Source organism: Mobula birostris, chromosome 18 (assembly GCF_030028105.1).
Source record: "Mobula birostris isolate sMobBir1 chromosome 18, sMobBir1.hap1, whole genome shotgun sequence".
Taxonomy (NCBI): Eukaryota; Metazoa; Chordata; class Chondrichthyes; order Myliobatiformes; family Myliobatidae; genus Mobula; species Mobula birostris.
In genome coordinates, this window is record NC_092387.1 from 52,557,355 (window position 1) to 52,580,587 (window position 23,233).

The following is a 23,233-nucleotide window of genomic DNA, read 5'->3' on the forward strand; positions in this document are numbered from 1 at the left end:
CTTTGAGATGAAGAGGAATTTCTTTAACCAGAGGACAGTGAATCTGTGGACTTCATTGCCACAAAATGCTGTGGAGACCAAGTCATTGGGTATATTTAAATTGGTGGTTGATAGGTGCTTAATTAGTAAGGGTATCAAAGGTTACAGGGAGAAGGCAGGTGAACAGGGTTGAGAGGTAAAATAAATCAGCCATGATGGAATGGCTGAGCAGACTCGATGGGCTGAATGGCCTAATTATGCTCCTATGTCTGATGGTCTAATAAAAGCTTCACTTTGCAGATATTTAATTAACTGAATGTAAATTCCCCTGCTGCTGTGCTGGGATTTGATCTCAAGTCTCCTGATCACTGGTCCAGTTCTTATTTTCGCAATACCAAAACGCTAATGTCCCTTTGAGAGGAAGGTGCCGGACTCAGGGGGCATAGTTTTGAGTGTAGTGTTAACAACACAGAACTTGAGGGCAACACTATGAAGGGCATAAAGTCGGCATAGAAAGCCTAAGGGGGAATGAACGAGTGGAAAGAAAAACCTGAAGCCTTTGATTTAAAACACATGTACTTCAAACTCAGTGCGATACTCTGGCTCAGGCTGACATCCACAGTTGACTTACCTTTCCCTTTAAGATTATTCCTTTTTCTGTGTGCCCAATCTGAATTCACTTGGACAGCTGGCAACATGCTAGGACCAGCTGGCACCCGCAGCAGGTCAAACGCAACGCCATCCAACTCTAATACTGATTCAGGACTCTGAGGGTCCAGGCTAACACTGGTGGAGAGCTGCTGGCTTCCAACACTGACGAAACTGACCTATAATACAAAGTTGGAACTGCTCCCCGGACCCTATGGCTATACACTCTCGTGGGATCCATTTAATTCTGGTGTTAGGGCACATTTGTCCGTAACCGGAATGACTTCACACACCGTCACATATCCCGTGACTGGATCCTGGTGCTATGTCTCCATTGGCAGGGTTATGTACGTCATGGGGAGCAGCAATCCCGAAGACGGTCCCCACCCCTCTCTCCTAAGACTGTTTACACCGTGTCCACAAGGATGAGCCCTGATTGAAGCTGACTTAATCCTGATTTAAATCCAATGGCCACGTGAGAGGGGATGTAGGGCAGGGAAAAAATAATAGAGGTGAGAGAGGGAGAGAGAGAGACAGACAGACAGAACAAGGGAAAGAGAAAGTAAAAGAGGGAGCAAGAGAGTAAGAAAGATAAAGAGAGAGAAATAGAGAAAAAGTATGGTCTGAGCAAGTGGGAGAGGGAGAGAAACAGAGTGAGTGAAATAACAAGGAAAAGAGAAAGATAAAGAGAGAGAAAGAGAGACAGAGCAAAGGAGAGAAATATATAGAGAGAGTGGGGGTAGAAGTGGGAGAGGGAGAGCGAGAGAGAGAGAAAGAAAGAAAGAGAGAAATAGACAAGCGAATAATTAAAGCTTCTCAAAATTACCCAATGCACCTACAGTACATTTACAACAAATTAAAAATCTCTGCTCAGAGCCTTTAAGTAAAAAGTGCCCATAGATTACACACACACACATTCTCAAAGCTCTTGTCACTGCATTCCCCTCTGTACATGCCTCCTGTCTATTGATCAGATAGCTCACTGGTGCAGGACAGAGCCACAACAGCTCTAGATCAATCTAAGCTCTGTATAAAAATTACGCTAATAACAGAGGTCGATCTACGTTGGTGGGGAAGGCTAGGGTTATAATTCAAATTTGGTAGGTGAAGGAAAGAGTGTAATTCATCATTACTAGATGACAATGATATTTATCTTAAATGGCAAGGGCCCCAATTTTGTCTTTTAACATTCAAGGCACAGAGGCATTGCTGTGAAATCAGGCATTCATTGCCCAATATTAATTGGTCTTGAACTGAGAGGGCAGGAAAGGGTCAATCATGGTGCTCACGGTAAGGAGTCCCATGTGATACTGGGTAAGTCAAATGGGTTTCCTTCCCTAAAAACATTAATAAACCAGATGGAGTTTTTTTTTTAACAAACATTGCCTTTATACTCAGCAGCTACTTTGTGAGGCACCTCCTGTACCTAATAAAGTGGCCATTGAGTGCATGTTTGTCGTCTTCCACTGCTGCACCCCATCCACTTTAAGGTTCGACATGCTTTTCTGCACACCACTGTTGTGAGGTATCGTTTCTTAAGTTACTGTCACCCTCCTGTCAGTTTGTACCATTATGTCCTTTCTCCTCTGACATCCCTTATTAACAAATTGCTTTCATCCACAAAACTGCTACTGACCGGATTTTTTTATTTTGTTTTTGTTTCTTTGTTGTGCATGAACATGCCAAGAAATCGGCAGTCTCTGAGATATTCAAACCACCCCGTCTGGCACCAACAATCATTCCACAGTCAAAGTCACTTAGATCACATTTCTTCCCCATTCTGATCTTTGGTCTGAACAACAACTGAACCTCTCTACGGTGTCTGCATGCTTTTATGGATTGAGTTGCTGCCACATGATTGGCTGTCTAGGTATTTGCCATTACAAGCAGGTGTACCTAATAAAGAGGCCCCTGAGTGAATAGTCACCATTACTCACATTACTTAATCTTAGATTTATTTAATAAATTAAATTTAAATTCCCCCAGCTGCCATGCCTGGATTTGAACTCATGCCTCTAGATTTCTGTTTCAAACTTCCAGTTTATTAGCATAGAGACGGTAGGGAGCAATACAGTGAAGAGAAAGGCCCTTCAGCCCATTTAGTCTGTGCCAGCTATCAAGCATCCACTTACACTGATCCCGTTTTATTCTCCCTGTATTTCCAGTAACTTCCCTTCGATTCAACCACTCACCTACACCCAGGTGGTAATTTACAAAGGCCAATTAATCTTCCATCCTGCACACCTTTGGGGTGGGGGAGGAAATTGGAGGACCCAGGGAAAGCATATGCGGTCATGGGGAGAACATGCAAACTCCCGCACAGGCACCACCTGACTGAGGAATGGCAGTGTAGCGGTTAGCACAAAGCTTTACAGCACTGGTGATTACAGTTCAATTCCCACCGCTGTTTTACGTTCTCCCGATAACTGTGTGGGTTTCTTCCGGGTGCTCTGGTGTCCTCCCACATTCCAAAAACATACGAGTTAAGGTTAGTAAGTTGTTGGCGTGCTACATTGGCACCGGAAGCTTGGTAACACTTGCAGGCTGCCCCCAGCACTTGCTCAGACTGTGCTGGCTGTTGATACAAAACAATGTACATCGATGTTTTGATGTACATGTGACAAATAAAGCTAATCTTTAAACCCAAGTTATTAACGCGGTGAGACCCCATTTCTACCAACTGCATCACTGTTCTGCTCACTGTTATCAGAATCAGAATCAGGTTTAATATCACCGGCATATGTTGTGAAATTTTTTTGTCTTTGCAGTAGCAGCACAATGCAATACATAATAATAAAGAAATCTGTGAATTACAGTAAGTATATATGTATTAAATAGTTAAATTAAATAAGTAGTACAAAAATAGAAATAAAAAAGTGGTGAGGTAGTGTTCATGGGTTCAATGTCCATTCAGAAATCGGATGGCAGAGGGGAAGAAGCTGATCCTAAATCACTGTATGTGTGCCTTTATGCTTCTGTACCTCCTTCCTGAAGGTAGCAATCAGAACAAGCACAATCTGGTGATGGGGTCCTCAATGCTGGATGCTGCCTTGAGCTACAGCAGTGTATGACATTACTATAAAACAATTTTTTGATCACAATTTTGTTCCCATATTAAAAACAGTGAGGATGGATGGTGTACTACTGAGTGGCTTCCAAGAGGACCACAACCTTGACGTAGGGTTTGGAGGCTTGCATGCCTCAATGATCCAGAGAACTATGTTGGCTGGAGTCAGACCACTCTTGGCTCTTGGTAGGGTCACCCATGCCAAATATGTCAAAGAATAGAGGCCAGACTAAGAGTGGTCCACTGGTCCTCCAGGTTTGGTGGTTCAACTCAGGGCTAACAACTCAAACTGGTAAACAAAACTGTAAGGGAACCAGCAATGAAGAATCCTCCTACCTCTGTGCGCAACAGTATTCCTGAGTCTCCACCTGGGACTTGCGTGACTGATGGTAATGAAAACCATAGTACTGACACGATGAAGGAAACCCTGAACCCCACCCCCCAGAGATGGAGGATTTTCATTGCTGTCTTTGATGTCACCAGCATAACAGGCAGCAGGCAGTAGGTACTACTGGGTGGAAAGTGTATGCCTGAAGGCAACTACCAAAGTGAACGGCCTCACCTTCAGTATGAGCCAGGCAAACATTCGTGAAAACCACAGACAGTGAGAAATGGCAGACCTGCATTTCTATAGCACCTCTCACATCCCAACATGCTTTACAGTCAATCAAGTAATTCTATAGTGTAGAAGCTGCTATAATGCAAGAAATATGGGCTATAGTTTGTGCAAAACAACACCTAGTTAATCTGTTAGAGTAGAAGGTGCTTGGAAAATGCTGCCATGGGAGTGGAAGCAAATATAATCGTAGTATTTATTGGGTTAGTGGGAGGATGGGAAAGGGGTTAATTTTGCTGTTTTATTGTGTTGTTTTTGTTGTTGCCTGTGTTGCCCTGTGGGAATACCGTGGCATGCTATGCTGGCGCAGGAATGTGTGCTGATTCTCGTGGACTGCCCCCAGCACATCCATGTTTCGACGTACAGTACATGTGACTAATCAATCTGAATCTGAACATGAATGTGTGGGGAATTGAGGGGTAGGGATCGTGTGCAGGCATAAGAGGTTTCGTTTAACCTGGCGTAGTGTTCGACACTGACACTGTGGGCTGAAGTGCCTGTTCCTACGCTGTACTGTTCTCTACGTTCAGCACAGCATGGAAACCAGGCACCCCCCTAAGGGCTTCCTCCGGGTGCTCCGCCTTCCTCCCACTTTCCAAACACATACGAGTTAACGTTAGTAAGTTCTGGGCATGCTATGTTCGCACTGGACACGTGGTAACATTTGGGGGATGCCCCCAGGACATGTTCGGACTGCGTTGGTCAATGACGCAAAATAACGTATATCGATGTTTTGATGTACGCGTGACAAATGAAGCTAATTTTTAAGCCCAGATTTAAACCCCGTCAATGCTTCTCACTCTTTCAGTCGAGCAGCCAGCATAATCAACAACCCCACCCACCTCAATCTCTCTTTTCTCTGCTCCCATCGGGCGGACAATACAAATGCCTAAAAGCACGTACCACCAGGCTCAAGGACAACTTCTAAGCAGCTGGTATCATGCTCTTGAATGGACTTCTTGCATGATGAGATGAACTCTCCACCTCCCAATCCATCTCATTAAGATCTTACTGTTTACCTGCACCGCATTTTCTCTGTAGCTTTTACACTTTATTCTGCATTGTTATTGCTTTACCTTGTTCTACCTCAATGTATTAATTTGATCTGTGTAAACAGTATGCAAGACAAGCTTTTCACAGTATCATGGTACAAGTGGCAGTAATAAACCACTCCCTAGACCAACATTCTGTTTCAGTTATGAGGACTGGAGATCAATGTTAGCAGGGACATTGGAGATAACGCTTCAGCTGCTCTTCACACACATCAGAGTACAGGCAGGAAGTCGAGCTACTGCACCAAAAATAGTGCAGCATTTCCTTTGCACTGCACTAAAATACCACTCTGGACTTCTATACTCAAGACTAGAGTGGGATTCAAACCCATCTTCACCTGATACGGGATAAGACTGTTGGTCACATAGGGAAACCTCACAAAGGAAACACCTCCCCTGTTAAAGCAGCCAGAGATTTACGCTTGTTTCATAAATATTCTAACCTGAGTGTTGTGCAATAGCTCCAAGGGCCACTGATATCTAGGTGAGAATGAGCAGTGTCCAGTGTGTGTAATAATTGATCATTTCTCCAGAACAGGAATCACCGTCCCTGCTCCCTCCCTCACCATTGTGTCAAAACACCAAGTTCAAGCTTCATTATCCACTTCTAATTCTTTTCCCAAATCCCCACACTTTGAATCCCACTAAGGGACATTTGTAAATGCCTGTTTATGTTAGCAATCTAAGTTAAAGAAACAAGTCTGAAGATCTACAGCCCCTGTCGCCCAGGTTTGATCCTGTCCTTGGATTCTATCGCTGTGGAGTTTGTGATTCCCTGCGAATGCATGAGTTTCCTCCAGGTCTCCATCCCACGTCATAGGTTAATTGGTCACAGTGCATTGTTTCTGATGTGTAAATTGGTGATAGAATCTTGAAAGGGTTCATGTGAATGTGGAAGGGAAAAGAAGGGATTATTGTAGGTCTAGTGTAGGTGGATGATCAACATGAACTCGATGGGCTGAAGGGCCTTTTTCTTTGCTGTGTAACTCCATGTCTCTAAAACGTATCGTGAGAAAGCTGGAGTCTCACACACAAAAACACACACACACACACACACACACACACACACACACACACACACACACACGTACACGTATAAAGGGAGATGAATTATCATTAATGCAGACCAGCTATAAGGTTTTATTTCCCTGACTTAGCCAAACCCTCTGAGAGGAAACGGTTGCCGTTGAGAAATTTAAGCACAAGGGGACAAGTTCCCTGAGTACAGGACACTCAGAATGGAAGGACATCCCTTCAGAAAGGAGATGAGGAGTAATTTCTGTAACCAAGTGTGGTGAATCTGTGGAAGCCAAATCATTGACTATATTTTGTTGATCAATTTATTTATTGAGATACAGTGCAGAATCGGCCCTTTGAGCCACACTGGTAAGCAAACCCCTGATTTAATCCAAGCCTAATCACAGGAAAATTTACAATGACCAACTAAACTACTAATCAGTACGTCTCTGGACTGTGGGAGGAAATTGGAGCACCTGAATGAAACACACAAGGGGAGAAAGGGAAGAACATACAAACTCCTTACAGGCAGCGGTGGGAATTGAACCCAGGTCACTTGTACTGTAAAGTGTTGTGCTAACTACTACGCTACCGTGTCATCTCTGTAAGGTCGGGTTTACAGGTTCTTTATTGGTAAGTGTGTCAAAGGTTATGGAGAGAAGGCAGGAGAATGAGGTTGAGAGGGAAAATAAATTAGCCATGGTCGGATGGTAGAGCAGATGTGATGGGCCAAATGGCGTAATTCTGATCCTATGTCTTATGGGCTTACAGTATTTTGGAAAGATTGAACATCTGTGCACAGTGTGTTGCACAACTACAGGTATGACTTTGAGCACAGAGGCAGAATGATGGATTTCCCAAGAGAATAAAATGGCTTTGGCTCTAACTCAAGGGTGCACAGTAGCATAGCGTTGGCACAATCACTTTACAGCAGCAGCGATCACCGATCAGTGTTCAATTCCTAACGTTGTCTGTAAGGAGCTTGTACATTCTCCCTGTGGCTATGCAGGTTTCCTCCAGGTGCTCCTCTTTCCTCCCGCATTCCAAAAGGATGTACGGTCAGGATTACTGAGTCATGGGCCACGGGCCACGCTTCGTAGGCTTCAGAAGTGTGATGACATTTGCAGGCTGCATCCAGCACAATTCTTACTAATTTGACTTGACACACAATGACTCATTTCACTCTCCGTTTTGACGTTTCAATGTACATGTGACAAATAAAACTAATCTTTCTAATCGTCCTTTCAAGTTTTCAGGAAAGTTGCACTGCAGGGACTGGCTGACCGCTCACTTTGTCCTGCAAGGTCTCTGTCTGGATTTCAAGCAATACTTTATGCTTTATTGTCGCCAAACAATTGGTACTAGAACGTACAATCATCACAGCAATATTTGATTCTGCACTTCACACTCCCTGGATTACAAATATTAAATAATAAAGATATTAAAAATAAAATAGTAAATATTAAAAATTTAAATTATAAATCATAAATAGAAAATAGACAAATCAGAAGTAAGGTAGTGCAAAAAACCGAGAGGCGGGTCCAGATATTTGTTGGATACAGCCCAGATCTGGGTCAGGATAAAAGCCACACCTAGATAAAAACCCACAGGGGCTAATTTAAACTCTGGACAGTAAATCCCAACTCACAACCATTCATTGACTGGAATGGGAAATGAAAATATCAGGATTTAGATGAGGAAGGGACCTAACATGTTCGCATTGATCTGATACTGTGAGTGAGAACCACACACACTAGAATGTAGCAGGAATGTTCAGAACTCATACGTTACAGGACCGTTTGCAGGGATTTGAACTTGCTGCCCTTTGGAGTGGCACATGTGAAAATCCTTGGGAGTTTCGTCATGAGAAAACAAATCTGCTATGCATTAGAACATCTGGCAGATGTATAAGAGGAGTGACAGTGTTAACAACTTCAGTGGGTAGAAGGGTGTTGACTCCCTCCTCTGGGGCAACCTTTGTGTCAAGTGAAATTAGCAGGGGAGTGGGGATGACTGGATGAAGTGGATCAGGCCATGATTGAATGGTGGAGCAAACTAGATGGGCTGAATGGCCTACTTCTGCTCCTATATCTTATGGTGTTAAACTCGACAGGACATCAACAGAATTGTTACTGTGCCAACAGGAATCCGTTGTTAACCTCACCCTTTTGCGGCACCTACCTTGTAATCGCATAATTTCCCTCATGACCCCTCTCCTTTCAGCATGCATCACACAAGCCTTTATAATGCTTCCCCCTAGAAATAACAAAAGAATTTTTGTATCAACATTCAGGTTTTGCTGACAAACAGATTGGAGTCAGAGATCTCCTGAAAATTCATAAAATAACCTAATGGTATATAACTTTCTTCCCCATCCCCCCTTCTCACGTTTTTCATTCCCATTCTGGCTCCCCTCTCACCTTTTCTTCTGTCCTTACCTGCCTACTACCTCCCTCTGGTGTTCCTCCCGCTTCTCTTTCCCCCATAGTCCTCTCTCCTCTTCTATTAGATTCCTTCTTCTTCAGCCCTCTACCTTTCCCACCTATCTCCTCCAACTTCTCACTTCAACCCCTTCCCCCCCCCACCCACCTACCTTCCCCCCTCACATGGCTTCGTCTATCACCTCCAAGCTTGTACTCATTCCATTTCTCCCCACCTTCCTATTCTGCCCTCATCCTCTTTCTTTCCATTCTTGGAAAGGGTCTTGGCCCAAAATGTCAACAGTTTATTCTTCTCCATAGATTCTTCCTGGCCTGCTGAGCTCCTCCAGCATTTTATGTTGCTTTGGCATGAAAGGGTAACTCAAGCAGATTCATCAACAGCATTAGGAAGAGAATTGGGTAAATTCTTAAAGGAGGAAAATTGGTTGATCTATGGAGATAATGCAAAACAATAGAGCTGCTGGCAGTGCACATAGTTCCCACTAACTTAGTTGCAAGAGAGGCCATTCACCCTTCATCCTCACTTCTTGGAGGAAACTATCAATTAGCCCTACTCCCACAGTCTTTCCTCATACCTCTGCAAAATTTTACTTCACATTTGCCTTTTGATAGTTCATTGAATCTACCTCAGCATATCGTTAATAGCTTGTGGAATGATTTTTTTCTCTCTTACATTGTTTCATTATCTGGTTTCATTACTAAATTACGCTCATTCAGTAAAATTTGACCTTTTTTTGGTGCATAGAAAGAGGATACAATAAGTGAAACCGCTAATCTTATTATGATTTTGAGCACGTTGGAATGCAAAGAAAAAAAACTGCAGGAAATTTGAGCTGTAAACAGAAGATGTCAGGAATACTCAGCAGCTCAGGTGACATCAGTAGAGAAAGAAATGAGTTCATGTTTTAGCTTGGTGACTACTCAACAGAACATTTCCAGCTGAGTATTTCCAGAACTTTCTGTTTTTATTCCTGCACTGACTGTGGTTGTTTCTCAGGTGCAAATCTCTCTTCCACATGTGGGAAAGAACTGGGTGTGAGGACCCTCTGTCAACCTACCAATTTTCTCTCTTTAGGAATTTACCCAATTCTCTTCTTAATGTCATTGGTGAATCTGCTTGAACTACTGTAAGTATGAGGTCAAAGGAATGGAAACGGGATCACAACCACCTTACACATTAGCCTCAACACCTTTGTGCTGATAGATTAGAGAAGGATTTGGATGCATACTTACGGAGAAAGACATTATGGCATGGTATAACTCAGATGTAAACTGCACTGGTTCTATAATGAAGGAGAGTTCATAAAATGTGCTGTATTTGATTGAGAAAAGAGTTACAAAGATGTCAAGATGTGCCCACTGATGAGTGATCCTTGAACAAAGGGACATAGCTCAAAGATTAGGGATGGCCATTGAAAACTGAGGTGTGTACAAACTTTTCCTTACAAAAGCGGAGCATGCTCAGCCCACAACTTTCATTCCATTCATTTGACTGTCTTGTGAACCTCCTTCTATTCCTGTTCATTTCAACCCATCAATAAATTCTTCTCTTCCTCTCTTCCTCATGTGTTTATCTATGTACAGATCATCAACATTTTGTTGTGACCAGTTTCATATTCTCTCCATCAGCTGGGGTGAGATTTTGCCTGGATCCCACTTTGGACTAATATTTATGCTGTCATAATATTTACAGGACTTCATTTTGAACTCAACTGAAAATGGCAAATTTTGTACAAAATCAAGAAAATCAAAATGACGGCTGATGCTGGAAATCTGAAATAAAAACAGAAAATGTTAGAAACAGTCAGCAGTTCAGCCAGCATCTGTGGAAAGAAAAAGAATTGTTTCAGCCAAGGACCCTTTGTCAGAATGCCTCTCGGAATCAGAATTAATATCATTGGCATACCTGGCTAAATCTGTTGTCTTTGCAGCAGCAGTACAATGCAATACATAATAATAGAAAAACACCTGAATATATATAGAGGCACTATAATGAGTCAACCTATAGCCGGGTAAGTGATGACCCCTTCCTGTTAGACTGTTTGAAATAACTTATTTTTTATTCTTTCTTACTTCTCTTCTAATATTTGTATATCTGTGTACTTTTAATGTTACTGTGACACTATAATTTCCTTTGGGATCAATAAAGTATCTATCATTATATAATAGTTAAATTAAATACATTAGTAGGGCAAAAATAGAAATTAAAGAGTAGTAAGATACTCACTCAATGTCCACTAACAAAGCAGATGGCTGAGGGGAAGAAGCTGTTCTTGAATCGCTGAATATGTGCCTTCCGGCTTCCTGATGGTAGCAATGAGAAGAAGACACGATTTGGGTGATGGGGGTCCTTAATGATGGATGCTGCCTTTCTGTGGCAATGCTCCTTGAGATGTCCTGGATGCCGGGGAGGCAGGTGGGTTTCCTCTCGGTGTTTCAGTTTCCCCCAGCACACCAAAGATGCTCGGGTTAGTAGGCTAATTGGTTACATGGATGTAGTTGGGCAGTGAGGGCTCATTGGGCCAGAAAGGCCTGTTACCATGCTGTAATCTCTGAATAAAATTAAAAACTATGTCCTGTGAAAGTATGCGAATGGCAACAAACTTGAACCTCAACTTGAAGTATCCTTGGACTATCCATTCCCTGCCATGGTATTGCCCAGTTTACTCTCTTCACTCCTCAAGCCCTTGATTACCCCAACCTCACTGCATGATCCATTCCACCAAAGCAAGATGATTCAGTGTTCAAGGTTTGCCTGCACACTGAAGAGACCGATGCTGGACTTGCTGAGGTTGAGGGCAGCACAGTGATACAGCTGGCAGAGCCACTGCTTCACAGTGCCAGAGACCCGGGTTCAATCCTGACTTCTGGTGTTGCCCGTGCAGAGACTGCAGCTTCTCCCTGTGACTGTGTGGGTTTCGTTCCAGTGCGCCAGTTTCCTCCCACATTCCAAACACATGCAAGCTGATAGGTTAATTGGCTGCTGTGAACTGCCCCTTGTGTTCAAGTGAGTGGCAGAATCTGAGGGGAGTTGAAGAGAGCATGAAGAGATTTAAAAAGTAGGATCAAGGATCAGGGATCAACTTCATTCACTATATACAGCCTTGGTGTGTTGGTCAGGGGCAGCATGCAATGAAAACAACAACATCCAACAAGTATAAAGAATAAAGAATTATATAAAAATAAAGGTAAAGGTTAAAGTACAGATATGGAATAAAATGTGCATTGATACATAAATAGTAGCATGTATTTAAAATGTGGTTTAAATTGGTTATAGTGCAGTGCAGTGATGAAGGTGATAGATGGCCAGAAGGGCCTCTTTCAGTGCACAGGATCGAAATAAGCCACAGAAAGTTGTAAACTCAGTCAGCTCCATCATGGGCATTAGCCTCCCCAGTATCCAGGACACCTTCAAAAGTCGATGCATCAAAAAGGCGGCATCCATCATTAAGGAACTGTTCTCTTCTCATTACTACCATCAGGGAGGAGGTACAGAAGCTTGAAGACACACACTCAATGATTCAGAAACAGCTTCTTTCCCTCTGCCATCGGATTTAGGAAACCTAGCACATTTATTTTTCCTATATTTACACACTTAGTTCAGTGGTCATGGAGCATACGGATCCCTTCCCTGCAGAAGTCGGCATCTTGGACCTCCAGAAGGTGGTCCACAGCAGGGGTGATTGATAAGTTTGTGGCCTAAGGCAGAAGGAGATGAGTTATTAACTTCAAACCTTCTGCATTTTCACTCAAAGAGCTGGCAGCACATGCATGTAATGAAAGCTGTATAACTCATCTCCTCCTACCTAAGGGCACGAACTTATCAATCACCCCTGCTGTGGACCACCTGGAGGTCCAAGATGCTCTCATTACATGCACATGCAGTTCAACTCTTTGAGTGATAATGCAGAAAGTTTGAAGTTAATAACTCATCTCCTTCTAGCTTAGGCCATGAACTTATCAATCACCCCTGCTGTGGACCACTTCTACAAAGAAGGGACCCATATGCTCCACGACCACTGGACTAAGTGTGTAAATGTAGGAGGGGCCTATGTTGAAAAATAAATGTGCTAGGTTTTCTAAAATTGACTCCTTCTACCTTAGGCCACAAACATATCAATCACCCCTCATATTGTAATGTACTGCTACGTAAAAGAAATTTCATGACATGTGCAGGTGATATTAAACCTGATTCTGATTCTATTATCTCTCTCTAACTCTATGTATTTTGACTCTTTAAGGACTGTTAGAGGGCCAAGCAAAAGCTTTGAAATTGTTAGAATTCGGGGAAAGCTAACATTACCTTTTGCCAGGTACACAGAGGAGCTGACCCCTGCGGAAGCATTTCCCAGAGATGAACAGTGCTCCAGTGGTCATCTTCCCACTACTGTCAGTGCCAAAAAGCAAGACACGGAATACCAGAGGGAGAGCCCGGTAAAGAAGGTCACACAGCAATATCATAGACTCTCGATCCACCCCTTAAACATGCCAGTTCATAAAGCAGGAGTGACTGGTAAAGTCACAGCCTCTTACCTTGCGCTGTGCTTGATGATCCCAGGCCGCACATGAAAGGAAGATATATGAACATTTACATTGTTCCTCCGACTGGTTGAAGACCAGCTGCACAAACCACTCTGGTAAAGGCATTTAAGTGCTGTTTGTCCTACATGCAAACAAGAGCTCTGACTTCTGTCATTGAAAGCTGAAAATAGCACCAATGAGTTGGACTGCAAACCTTGGGAAGAGCCTGCATGCAAAATGCAGACACAGGCAGAGCTGAAATGGCTGCTCCTTCCAATATATTCAGTTGGTATAGTTATATAATTTACAGTAACCCTTTCCTGTCAGCACAATGCACCAGAAACCAAGGACCAGTCAACAAGACAAATTTCATCCTTTCAATGCTTGGACTGACCAGGTACCTATTTATGAAGGAAGGCAACATAGATAAAACACGGACTCCTCATGGTTTTCCAACTGCATCCAGTTCTGGCTCCAGAGCAGCAAAGAGCAGCAGGGTAGAACCATTGTCTTACGGGGCTCATTGACCAAAGGACTATCGTGAACCGCGATGCTGTCAGTGTGGAGTTTGCATGCTCTTCCTGTGACCATGTAGATTACCACCGGATTGTCTAGTTTTCTCCCACACCCCAAAGATGTGCAAGCTGGTAGCTTAATTGCTCACTGTAAACTGTCCTTAGTGTGTAATACTCTGCTTCTACCCAGTACACACTATTTGTGACAGCATGACACTGGTATATATTTAACTACATATCATATATGCACTTTATGCCAACTTATACATCTATAGAGTATTTTTATCTGTTAATATTATTGTATTAATATTATATTATCTGCCCCCCTCCTCTCTTTCATCATTCCCCATTCCTGTTTCCCTCTCTCGCCTTATCTTCTTACCTGCCCATCACCTCCCTCTGGGTGCTCCTCTCCCTTCCCTTTCTTCCATGGCCTCTGTCCTCTCCTATCAGATCCCCCCTTCTCCAGCCCCTTATCTCTTTCACCAATCCACTTCCCAGCTCTGAGTTCACTCCTCCCCCTCTCCCAGCTTCACCTATCACCTACCACCTCGTACTTCTTCCTCCCCTCCCCCACCTTCTTCCTCTGACTTCTCATCTTTTTTTCTCCAGGACTGACGTAGGGTCTCGGCCCGAGACATCGACTGTTCACTCTGTTCCAGAGATGCTGCCTGGCCTGCTGAGTTCCTCCAGCATTTTGTGTGTGTTTCTCAGATTTCCAGCATCTGCAGACTTTCTCTTGTTGTTATTTTAAATGCTCTTTGTGACATAGGTACTGTGTTTTGCACCTTTGTCCCAGAGGAACCAATCGACTTCATTTCGCTGTATACATATGTATGGTTGAATGACAATAACCTTGAACTTAAGTGAGTGATAGCGTCTGAGAACATTGACGGTTGGTTGGTATAGACGCAATAAGTTGATGAAGGGCCTCAGCCTGAAACTTTGTTTATTCCTCTCCACAGATGCTGCCTGACCTGCTGAGTTCCTCCAGCACCTTGAAGCACAGTCCTGATATCAGCAAGAGTTCCTTATTGCTCTCCTGAATTGGTTCAACATTTTGGAATAGTCATGTGCTGTCCAGAGAGCTTAAATAGTGATCTAGAAGAGAAGTTCAAACCCCACCAACGCAACTGTGGAGAGTTCACTTCTGTTAATTAACTTAATATTCCCCCTCACCAACCACCTAGCATCTTGAACTCCTTCTACTCTCACCACGTTCTTATACTGGTTTCTGCCCCCTTTCTTTCCAGTCCTGACGAAGGGCTTCGGACTGAAGCACCGACTGTTTATTCCCCTCCTCAGATGCTGCCTGGTTTGCTGAGTTTCGCCACCATCTTGTGTGTGTTGCTCTGGGTTTCCAGCATCGGCTGAATCTCTTGTCTTTATGAGTGGCTGTAGGGTCTGTAGTCATGCTCTGCGTCTCTCCATCTGTCTAGACTCCACGACGTCCTGCAAGTGGAAAAATGTGACTGCACTTAAGAAGATGCAGAGGAGATTTCAGAGCTCTTGTCCAGACTGGGACAAAAACAAAGCTGCTGGAGAGATTGTTTTGGGTGGGGGGATGTAGGGCAGCATCTGTGGAGGGGAATGGACAGCTTTTGGTGAGGACCTTCATCTGGACTGAAAGAGTAAAGAGGAAATAGCTGGTATAAAGATGTGAGGGGTGGTCTGGGCAACAGCTGGCGTGTGATAGGTGGATCCAAGTGAGGAGCCGTTGTTTGTGTCTTCTGAAACTGAAATCACAATCATGACTGTGGGAGGACATTGGAGCACCATGAGGAAAGCCACTCACTCCACAGGGTGGGGGAGGGAGTACATTAAAACCCCTCACAGGGGATGTCAAGGTTGAACTCTGAACTCCAACACCCTGAGCCGCCAGCCCGACACTGCCAGGGCTCCCCGAGCTGCTGATGTGAATGGTCCATAAACAAAAGTCCAGGGCTCTGGGAAAATTGATGAGAGGAGGGAGCCCTTCCAAAACTGGGATAGAAGGTAGTTTGTTGGGATTGAATAGAAATAGGTGTAATCCATAACATGTGCGAGGGCACAGAGTGTCAAGAAACAGTCTCAGCCATGCTCCACGGCTGATGGAATGTCCCATTCCTCCTCAGGAAGCTTTAAATTAAGCTCAGCCAGCCATAACTCTCTTTACTGAGGTAGAAGGTTGTGTGTTCAAATCATACTGCAGACTAGGAGACTTCAGTGTAACGGAACATCCCACAAAGCATTATTGGAGCAGCATCAAGCACTTAATGGGCCACACAAGGAGGTATTAGGGAAAATGACAAAAAGTTTGGAGAACGACAGAAACATAGAAAATAGGTGCAAGAGTAGGCCATTCAGCCCTTCGAGTCTGCACCGCCATTCAGTATGATCATGGCTGATCAGCCAACTCAGAACCCTGTACCTACCTTCTCTCCATACCCACTGATCCCTTTAGCCACAAGGGCCATATCTAACTCCCTCTTAAATATAGCCAATGAACTGGCCTCAACTGTTTCCTGTGGCAGAGAATTCCACAGATTCACCACTCTCTGTGTGAAGAAGTTTTATGGAACCTCTAAAGGAAGAAATGAAAGATGAAGATCATAGAGTGTATAAACAGACCTTTTGGCCCACTAATCCTGTGCTGACCCACTGACCACCCATTTACAGTAACTGTACATTCACCCCATTTTATTCTCTCCCTACATTCTATTCTTTGAGGATCTATCCTGGGACCAACAAATTGATGCAATCAGGAAGAAGGTATGCCAGTGACTATATTTTATTAGGAATTTGAGAAAATTTGGTGTGTCACCAAAGACTCTAGCAAATTTTGACCGAAGCACAATGGAGTACATTCTTCAAAGTTGCTGGTGAACGCAGCAGGCCAAGCAGCATCTGTAGGAAGAGGTGCAGTCGACGTTTCAGGCCGAGACCCTTCGTCAGGACTAACTGAAGGAAGAGTGAGTAAGGGATTTGAAAGTTGGAGGGGGAGGGGGAGATCCAAATGAGTCATGTGTGTTGCTTGATGTGTGTTGCTTGAATTTCCAGCATCTGCAGAATTCCTGTTGTTTATGGAGTACATCCTGACTGGTTGTATCACAGCCTGGTCTGAAGGCTCCAATGTGTGGGATCAAACAAAGCCGCACAAGGTTAGAGACTCAGGCAGCTCTATCGTGGGGACAAGCCTCTACACCACTGAGGACATCTTCAAAAAGCAGTGCCATAAGAAGGTGGTATCCATCATTAAGGACTCTCATCATCGGGGCATGTTCTCCTCTCATCATCATCATCAGGGAGCAGGTATAGGAGTATAGCAGGCTGAAGACTTAACTCAACATTTTAGAAACAGCTTCTTCAAAGGATTCAAAGTACAATTATTAGCTAAGAATGTAGGCAGTATACAGCCCTGAGGTTCATCTTCCCCAAAAGCAGCCACAGAACAAAGAAAACCATGAAACCCATTCTTCCCCACTTCGATCAGATTTCTGAATGCTCCATGAACTCATGAACACTAGCTCACTATTCCTCTTTTACACTATTTATTTTTTATAACTTAGAATTTTTTTTATGTCTTGCTGCCACAAAGACAACAAATTTCACAACCTATGTCAGTGGTAATAAATGTGATTCTGATTTAATTCCCATCCCATCGCCACCACCACCCTCCTCCATCTACACACTAGGGGCAGTTTGCAGCTCCCTATTAACCAGCCAGCCTTTGGAATGCGTTCACAGGGAGAGCATGCAGGATCCAGCCCAGGTTTAGGAAGCCCCAGAGGTTAAGAAAGCTGAAGGCACCTCTGCCAGTGTCAGCAGATTCTGATTTAGGACTGAGTGAGAGGCCAGAATTAAGGAGTGGAGATAAGGTAACAATATCTGCCTCGCTTTCTTCCCCAAGAGGACAACAGTGTAGGTTGGACAAATTTGGGTTGTTTTCTGTGGAACTTTGTAAGCTGAGGGAAGACACAATAATAGTATATAAAATTATGAGGGGCATTGATAGGGTCAACAGTAACAGTCTTCCCCCACCAAGGGTAGTAATGTCAAATACAAGATGGAAGCATTTAAGATAAGACTGGGTAAGATTACAGGAGATAGAGCTCAAGGAATAAAGGGTTACGGGGTAAGTAATTTATTTTTTTTTAAACACAGAGAGCGGCAGGTGCCTGGAATGGCCTGCTAAGGGTTGTGATGGAAAAAGAGATGATAGCGGCATTTAGACACGCGAACTTGCAGAGAATGGGGAGATACGGATCATATGCTAGCAGGTAAGTTTAGTTTGGGCCAGCCAGTTGTGTAGTAGCATCAACACTGGACTTTAGGGCAGAAGGTTCTGAGTTATCCCGCCGGGTCCCAACCTGGACAGCAGCAGTATCTGCACGGTCGAAAGGCCTGGCAATCTACTTCCATAGCTTGCCACAAAAACCCCATGGACAACTACACTAACCATAGGGGAGCCATGAGTCAACAAAAGACTTTACGGCACTCAACAAGTTTAGTTCCACTTGTCATTGTGGCTGGCACAGAGGCTGTGGGCCGAAAGGCCTGTCGCTGTGCTGTTATTTGTTCCGTGTAATACCAGGGTTTATTGCATCCCTCAGAATTGTTTTTTTCTTAATTCAGAATTGCAGCATTTACATACAGTAGCAGATCCAGTCTCTTCCTTGGCACTGACCCAACATTAGCTGAAGATGAAGTGCAATGCAAATCTATGCAAGTACAGAACAGAGCCAAGCTCAAGCAAATGGGGAGGGTAAATATTTAGCAAGATAGATAAATAAATCCCACTAGCAAGTCATCATTGCATCCATTGGTGGTGTTGGAATCTCAGAATAAACTTAGGGCAACGTGCCAAGATAGCCAAGGATGCAGCGACAAAAGAGCAACTCAACCTATGAACAATGTGATAAATCAGATAAGGTGAACAACCACAGGGGTAGGGGAATACTAAACTGGAGGGGGTAGATTTAAAATGAGAGAGGAAAGATTTAAAAGGGTCCTCAGAGGCAACTCTTACACATAGAGAATGGTGAGCATATGGAGCAAACTGCCAGAGATAGCAGTAAAAGGGCAGGCAATTGTGATAGTTAAAAAATATTTGGACAAGTATATGAATAAGAAAGGCTGAGAGGGAGATGCGCCAGATGTAGGCCAGTGGGATGACTCAGTTAGGTCAGCAGAGGCCAGTCAGGCCAAGGAGCCTGCTTTCCATGCTTCACAGCTCTATGATGGGGTGGCAGGGTAGCATCACGGTTGTCACATCACTTTACTGCACCAGTGGTAAGATCAGGGCTCAATGCTATGCTGGTGTCGGAAGCATGGCGGCACTTGCAGGCTGCCCAGCACAAACCTCGCTGACTTGATTTGATGAAAACTGTATTTTTATGTATCTATGATAAATAAAACTATTTAATTTAATCAATCAATGACTCTAAATCTATTGACCACTCATTACCCTCTGTGGTATCCCCAGACGACCTGCACAGTGCAATTAATTTCTGACTGCAAAGTCTTTGAAAGGGCACAGGAAATCATTGCATCGTATCGAAGCAAACTTGAGCCACATACTGAGGCATCAGCACGGATGACAAAAAGATGTTGAAAAGGGTTTGATGGAATATCTTACGGGAAGAATGAGAGCTAGAGGAATGAAAATGATTAGTCAGAGAGTTTAGACCCATGACAGTGGAAGAGGGAATATTCCATAAGATCCATGTAGAGGAGATTGAATTTGACTACAGTCACTGTGGAATTCAGACTCAGCTAATGAAATAAACCTGGAATAAAAATCAAGTATCAGGAATAGTGATGGTGACATTCCAGGATGTCATAAAATCTCACAAGCTTCTGATTCAGAGGTGAGAATACTTCCTGCCGAGCCAGTGACTCCAGAGAGAAACCTGCTCAGCTACATACAGCCCAGCCTCCTACTTCAGTATGCAAGCTCGACACACCACACCACAGGCAACACAGCTACATCCTGAAATACAATGGGGATGCAGCATATTTTCTTTTTAGGATCTAAGACTTCGTAAATGATACAAATGGGAAAATGTTCAGCCAACATCCTGGCCAACGGCATAGTCTTGATTAAAAAAAAAATAACAGAATGCTGGAGGAACTCAGCTGGTCAGGCAGCATCTATAGAAGATAATAATCCCAGCCTCTGCAGAGTCTCTTGTGTTTAGAAAAACATCAGACTGGTTACACACTTTAGCGGAGTTTGTGGGATCTGTATACAAAGCAGTTGCCAAAGTTCGGCTGGGTAACACCAAATAATCTTTAAAACAATTCACTGTGTGTGAATCGCCTGCAGACATAGCTAAGGTAAATGAAAAAACCAATGTCGTCATCACGATGGCTAACAGCAAACAGAATGAAAGAGTGAAAGAAACAAAAGCAGGAAATTCAGGGGACACCTGCAGATCCGTCAGCATCTGGGCACAGAAACAGAGTTACTGTCAGAGCGAGGGCACAGAAACAGAGTTATTGGCACATCATCAGAATGGGAGAACGAACAGAGGATTAGGAGGTCAAAGTTGATCATGTGACACAACAAGCAAACTCCTGAAGCAACTCAGTGTGACAAGTAGTCAAGTTTACTGTGATATGCAAAAGTACATTGAAAAAGGCACGTAGCATTAGAGGCACAAAATTCAAAAGGAAAAACATAAACGCACACACAATGCTGGAGGAACTCAGCAGGTCAGGCAGCATCTATGGAAATGAATAAACAGTTGATGTTTCGGGCCGAGACCCTTCTTCAGGACTGGAAAGGAAGTCAGGATTTGCCAGAATAAAAGGGTGGGGGAGGGGAAGGAGGCTAGCTAGAAGGTGATAGGTAAAACCAGGTGGGTGGGAAAGGTGAAGAGTTGGAGAGGAAGGAATTTGAATCGAGGAGAGTGGACCGTGGGAGAAAGGGAAGGAGGAGAGGCACCAGGGGGAGGTGATAGGCAGGTGAGAAGGGATAAGAGACCAGAGTGGGGAATAGAAAAACAGGGAAGGAGGAGGGAAAAAAATTCACTGGAAGGAGAACTTGATCTTCATACCATCAGGTTGGAGGCTACCTAGATGGAAAATGAGCTGTTGCTCCACCACCCTAAGAATGGCCTCATCATGGCACAAGAGGCGGCCATGGACCAACATGTTAGAACATGATTGGGAATAGGAATTAAAATGGATGGCCAGCGGGAAACTCTGCTTTTGACGGAGCGGAGGTGCTTGACAAAGCAGTCTCCCAACTTACATTGGGTTTCCCCAATGTAGAGGACACAGCATCAGGAGCACCAGTTAAAATGGACAGCCCTAATAGAATAGCCGGTGAAGTGTTGCCTCACCTGGAAGGACTGTTTGGGGACCTGAATGCAGGTGAGGGAAGAGGCGAATGGGCAGGTTTAGCACTTTGCCTGCTTGCAGGGAGAGAGATGTGCCGGGAGGGAGATTAGGATAGAAGGACGAATCACAGAGAGAGCAATCCCTGTGGAAAGCTAAGAGTGGGGGAGGGGAAAGGTAGAATGTGACTGGTAGTGGGATTCCTTTGGAGATTGGCAGAAGTTGCAGAGAACCATGTGTTGGATGCAGGGGCTCATGGGGTAGTAAGTTAGGACAAGAGGAACTCGATCCCTGTTAAGGCAGCGGGAAGACAGTGTGAGCATGGATGTCTGGAAAATGGAGGAGATGAAGGTGAGGGCAGCATCAATAGTGGAGAAATGGAAACCCTTTTCTTTGAAGAATGAGGGCATCTCTGATGTCCTGAAAAGGAAAGCCTCATCCTGGGAACAGATGCGGCAGAGACAAAGGAATGGAGAAATTCGTATGGGAATATAAAATAGGTGGTATAATGGGTGGCAGGGTAACATTGCAGTTAGCATAATGCTACTACAGCACCAGTGATCTAGGTTCAATTCCCACGGCTTTCTGGAAGGAATTTGTATGTTCTCGCTATGACTGTGTGGGTTTCCTCTAGCTGTTCTGGCTTTCTCCCATATTCCAAAGATGCATGGGTTCATAGGTTAATTGGTCACATGGGTGTAATTGGGCAACACAGGCTCATTGGGCTGGAAGGGCCTGGTATTGCGCTGTATCCCAAAACAAAAACAAAATATTAAAATAATGCACAGTGATGAAGATTATAGCCAGTTATAGATCAACTGGGAAAGTGGGGAAAGGAATGACAGAGGATTGGAGGGTTGCAGATGTTATTCCCTTATTCAAGAAAGGGAGTAGAGATAGCCTAGAAAATTATAAACCAGTGAGTCTTACTTCAGTGGTTGGTGATGGAAAAAATCCTGAAAGGCAGGATTTATGAACATTTGGAGGGGCATAATATGATTAGGAATAGTCAGCATGGCTTGTAAGCATGTTTGAATTTTTTGAGAGTGTGACTAAACACATTGATGAAGGTAGAGCAGTAGATGTAGTGCATATGGATTTCAGCAAGGCATTTGATAAGGTACCCCATGCCAGGCTTATTGAGAAAGTAAGGAAGCATGGGATCCTAGGGGACATTGCTTTGTGGATTCAGAATTGGCTTGTCCACAGAAGGCAAAAAAGAGTGGTTGTAGACGGGTCATATTCTGCATGGAAGGTCAGTGACCAGTGGTGTGCCTCAGGGATCTGTTCTGGGACCCCTACTCTTTGTGATTTTTATAAATGACCTAGATGAGGAAGTGGAGGGAGGGGTTAGTAGATTTGCTGATGACACAAAGGTTAGAGGTGTTGTGGATAGTGTGGAGTGCTGTCAGAGGTTACAACGGGACATTGATAGGATGCAAAACTGAGCTGAGAAGGGGCAGATGGAATTCAACCCAGGTAAGTGTGAGGTGGTTCATTTTGGTAGGTCAAATATGATGGCAGATTATAGTATTAATGGTAAGACTCTTGGCAGTGCAGAGGATCAGAGGGATCTTGAGATCTGAGTCCATAGGACACTCAAAGCTACTATGCAGGTTGACTCTGTGGTTAAGAAGGCATATGGTGCATTGGCCTTCATCAATCATGAGATTGAGTTTAGGAGCCGAGAGGTAATGTTGCAGCTATATAGGACCCTGGTCAGACCCCACTTGGAGTACTGTGCTTAGTTCTGGTCACCTTACTACAGGAAGGATGTGGAAACCATAGAAAGGGTGCAGAGGGGATTTACAAGGATGTTTCCTAGATTGGGGAGCATGCTTCATGAGAATAGGTTGAGTGAACTCGGCCTTTTCTCCTTGGAGTGATGGAGAATGAGAAGTGACCTGATAGAGGTGTATAAAATGATGAGAAGCATTGATCGTATGGATAGTCAGAGGCTTTTTTTCCCCCAGGGATGAAATGGCTAACGCAAGAGGGCACATTTTTAAAGCAGAGGGTTATCACCCCCTATATTAGGCCGCTAGGTGAAGCGA

General features: G+C 43.9%; 1 protein-coding gene across 1 annotated transcript in view; it reads right to left on the reverse strand.

Annotated features, from left to right (window-relative positions):
* Positions 1 to 23,233, reverse strand: part of LOC140212122 (PH and SEC7 domain-containing protein 1-like) — a 249,095-nt gene that overhangs the window by 161,050 nt on the left and 64,812 nt on the right. The window contains exon 3 of the mRNA XM_072282690.1: positions 8,561 to 8,635. The gene's annotated coding sequence lies outside the window, so the exon portion shown is untranslated. The remainder of the gene's footprint in view (positions 1 to 8,560; positions 8,636 to 23,233) is intronic.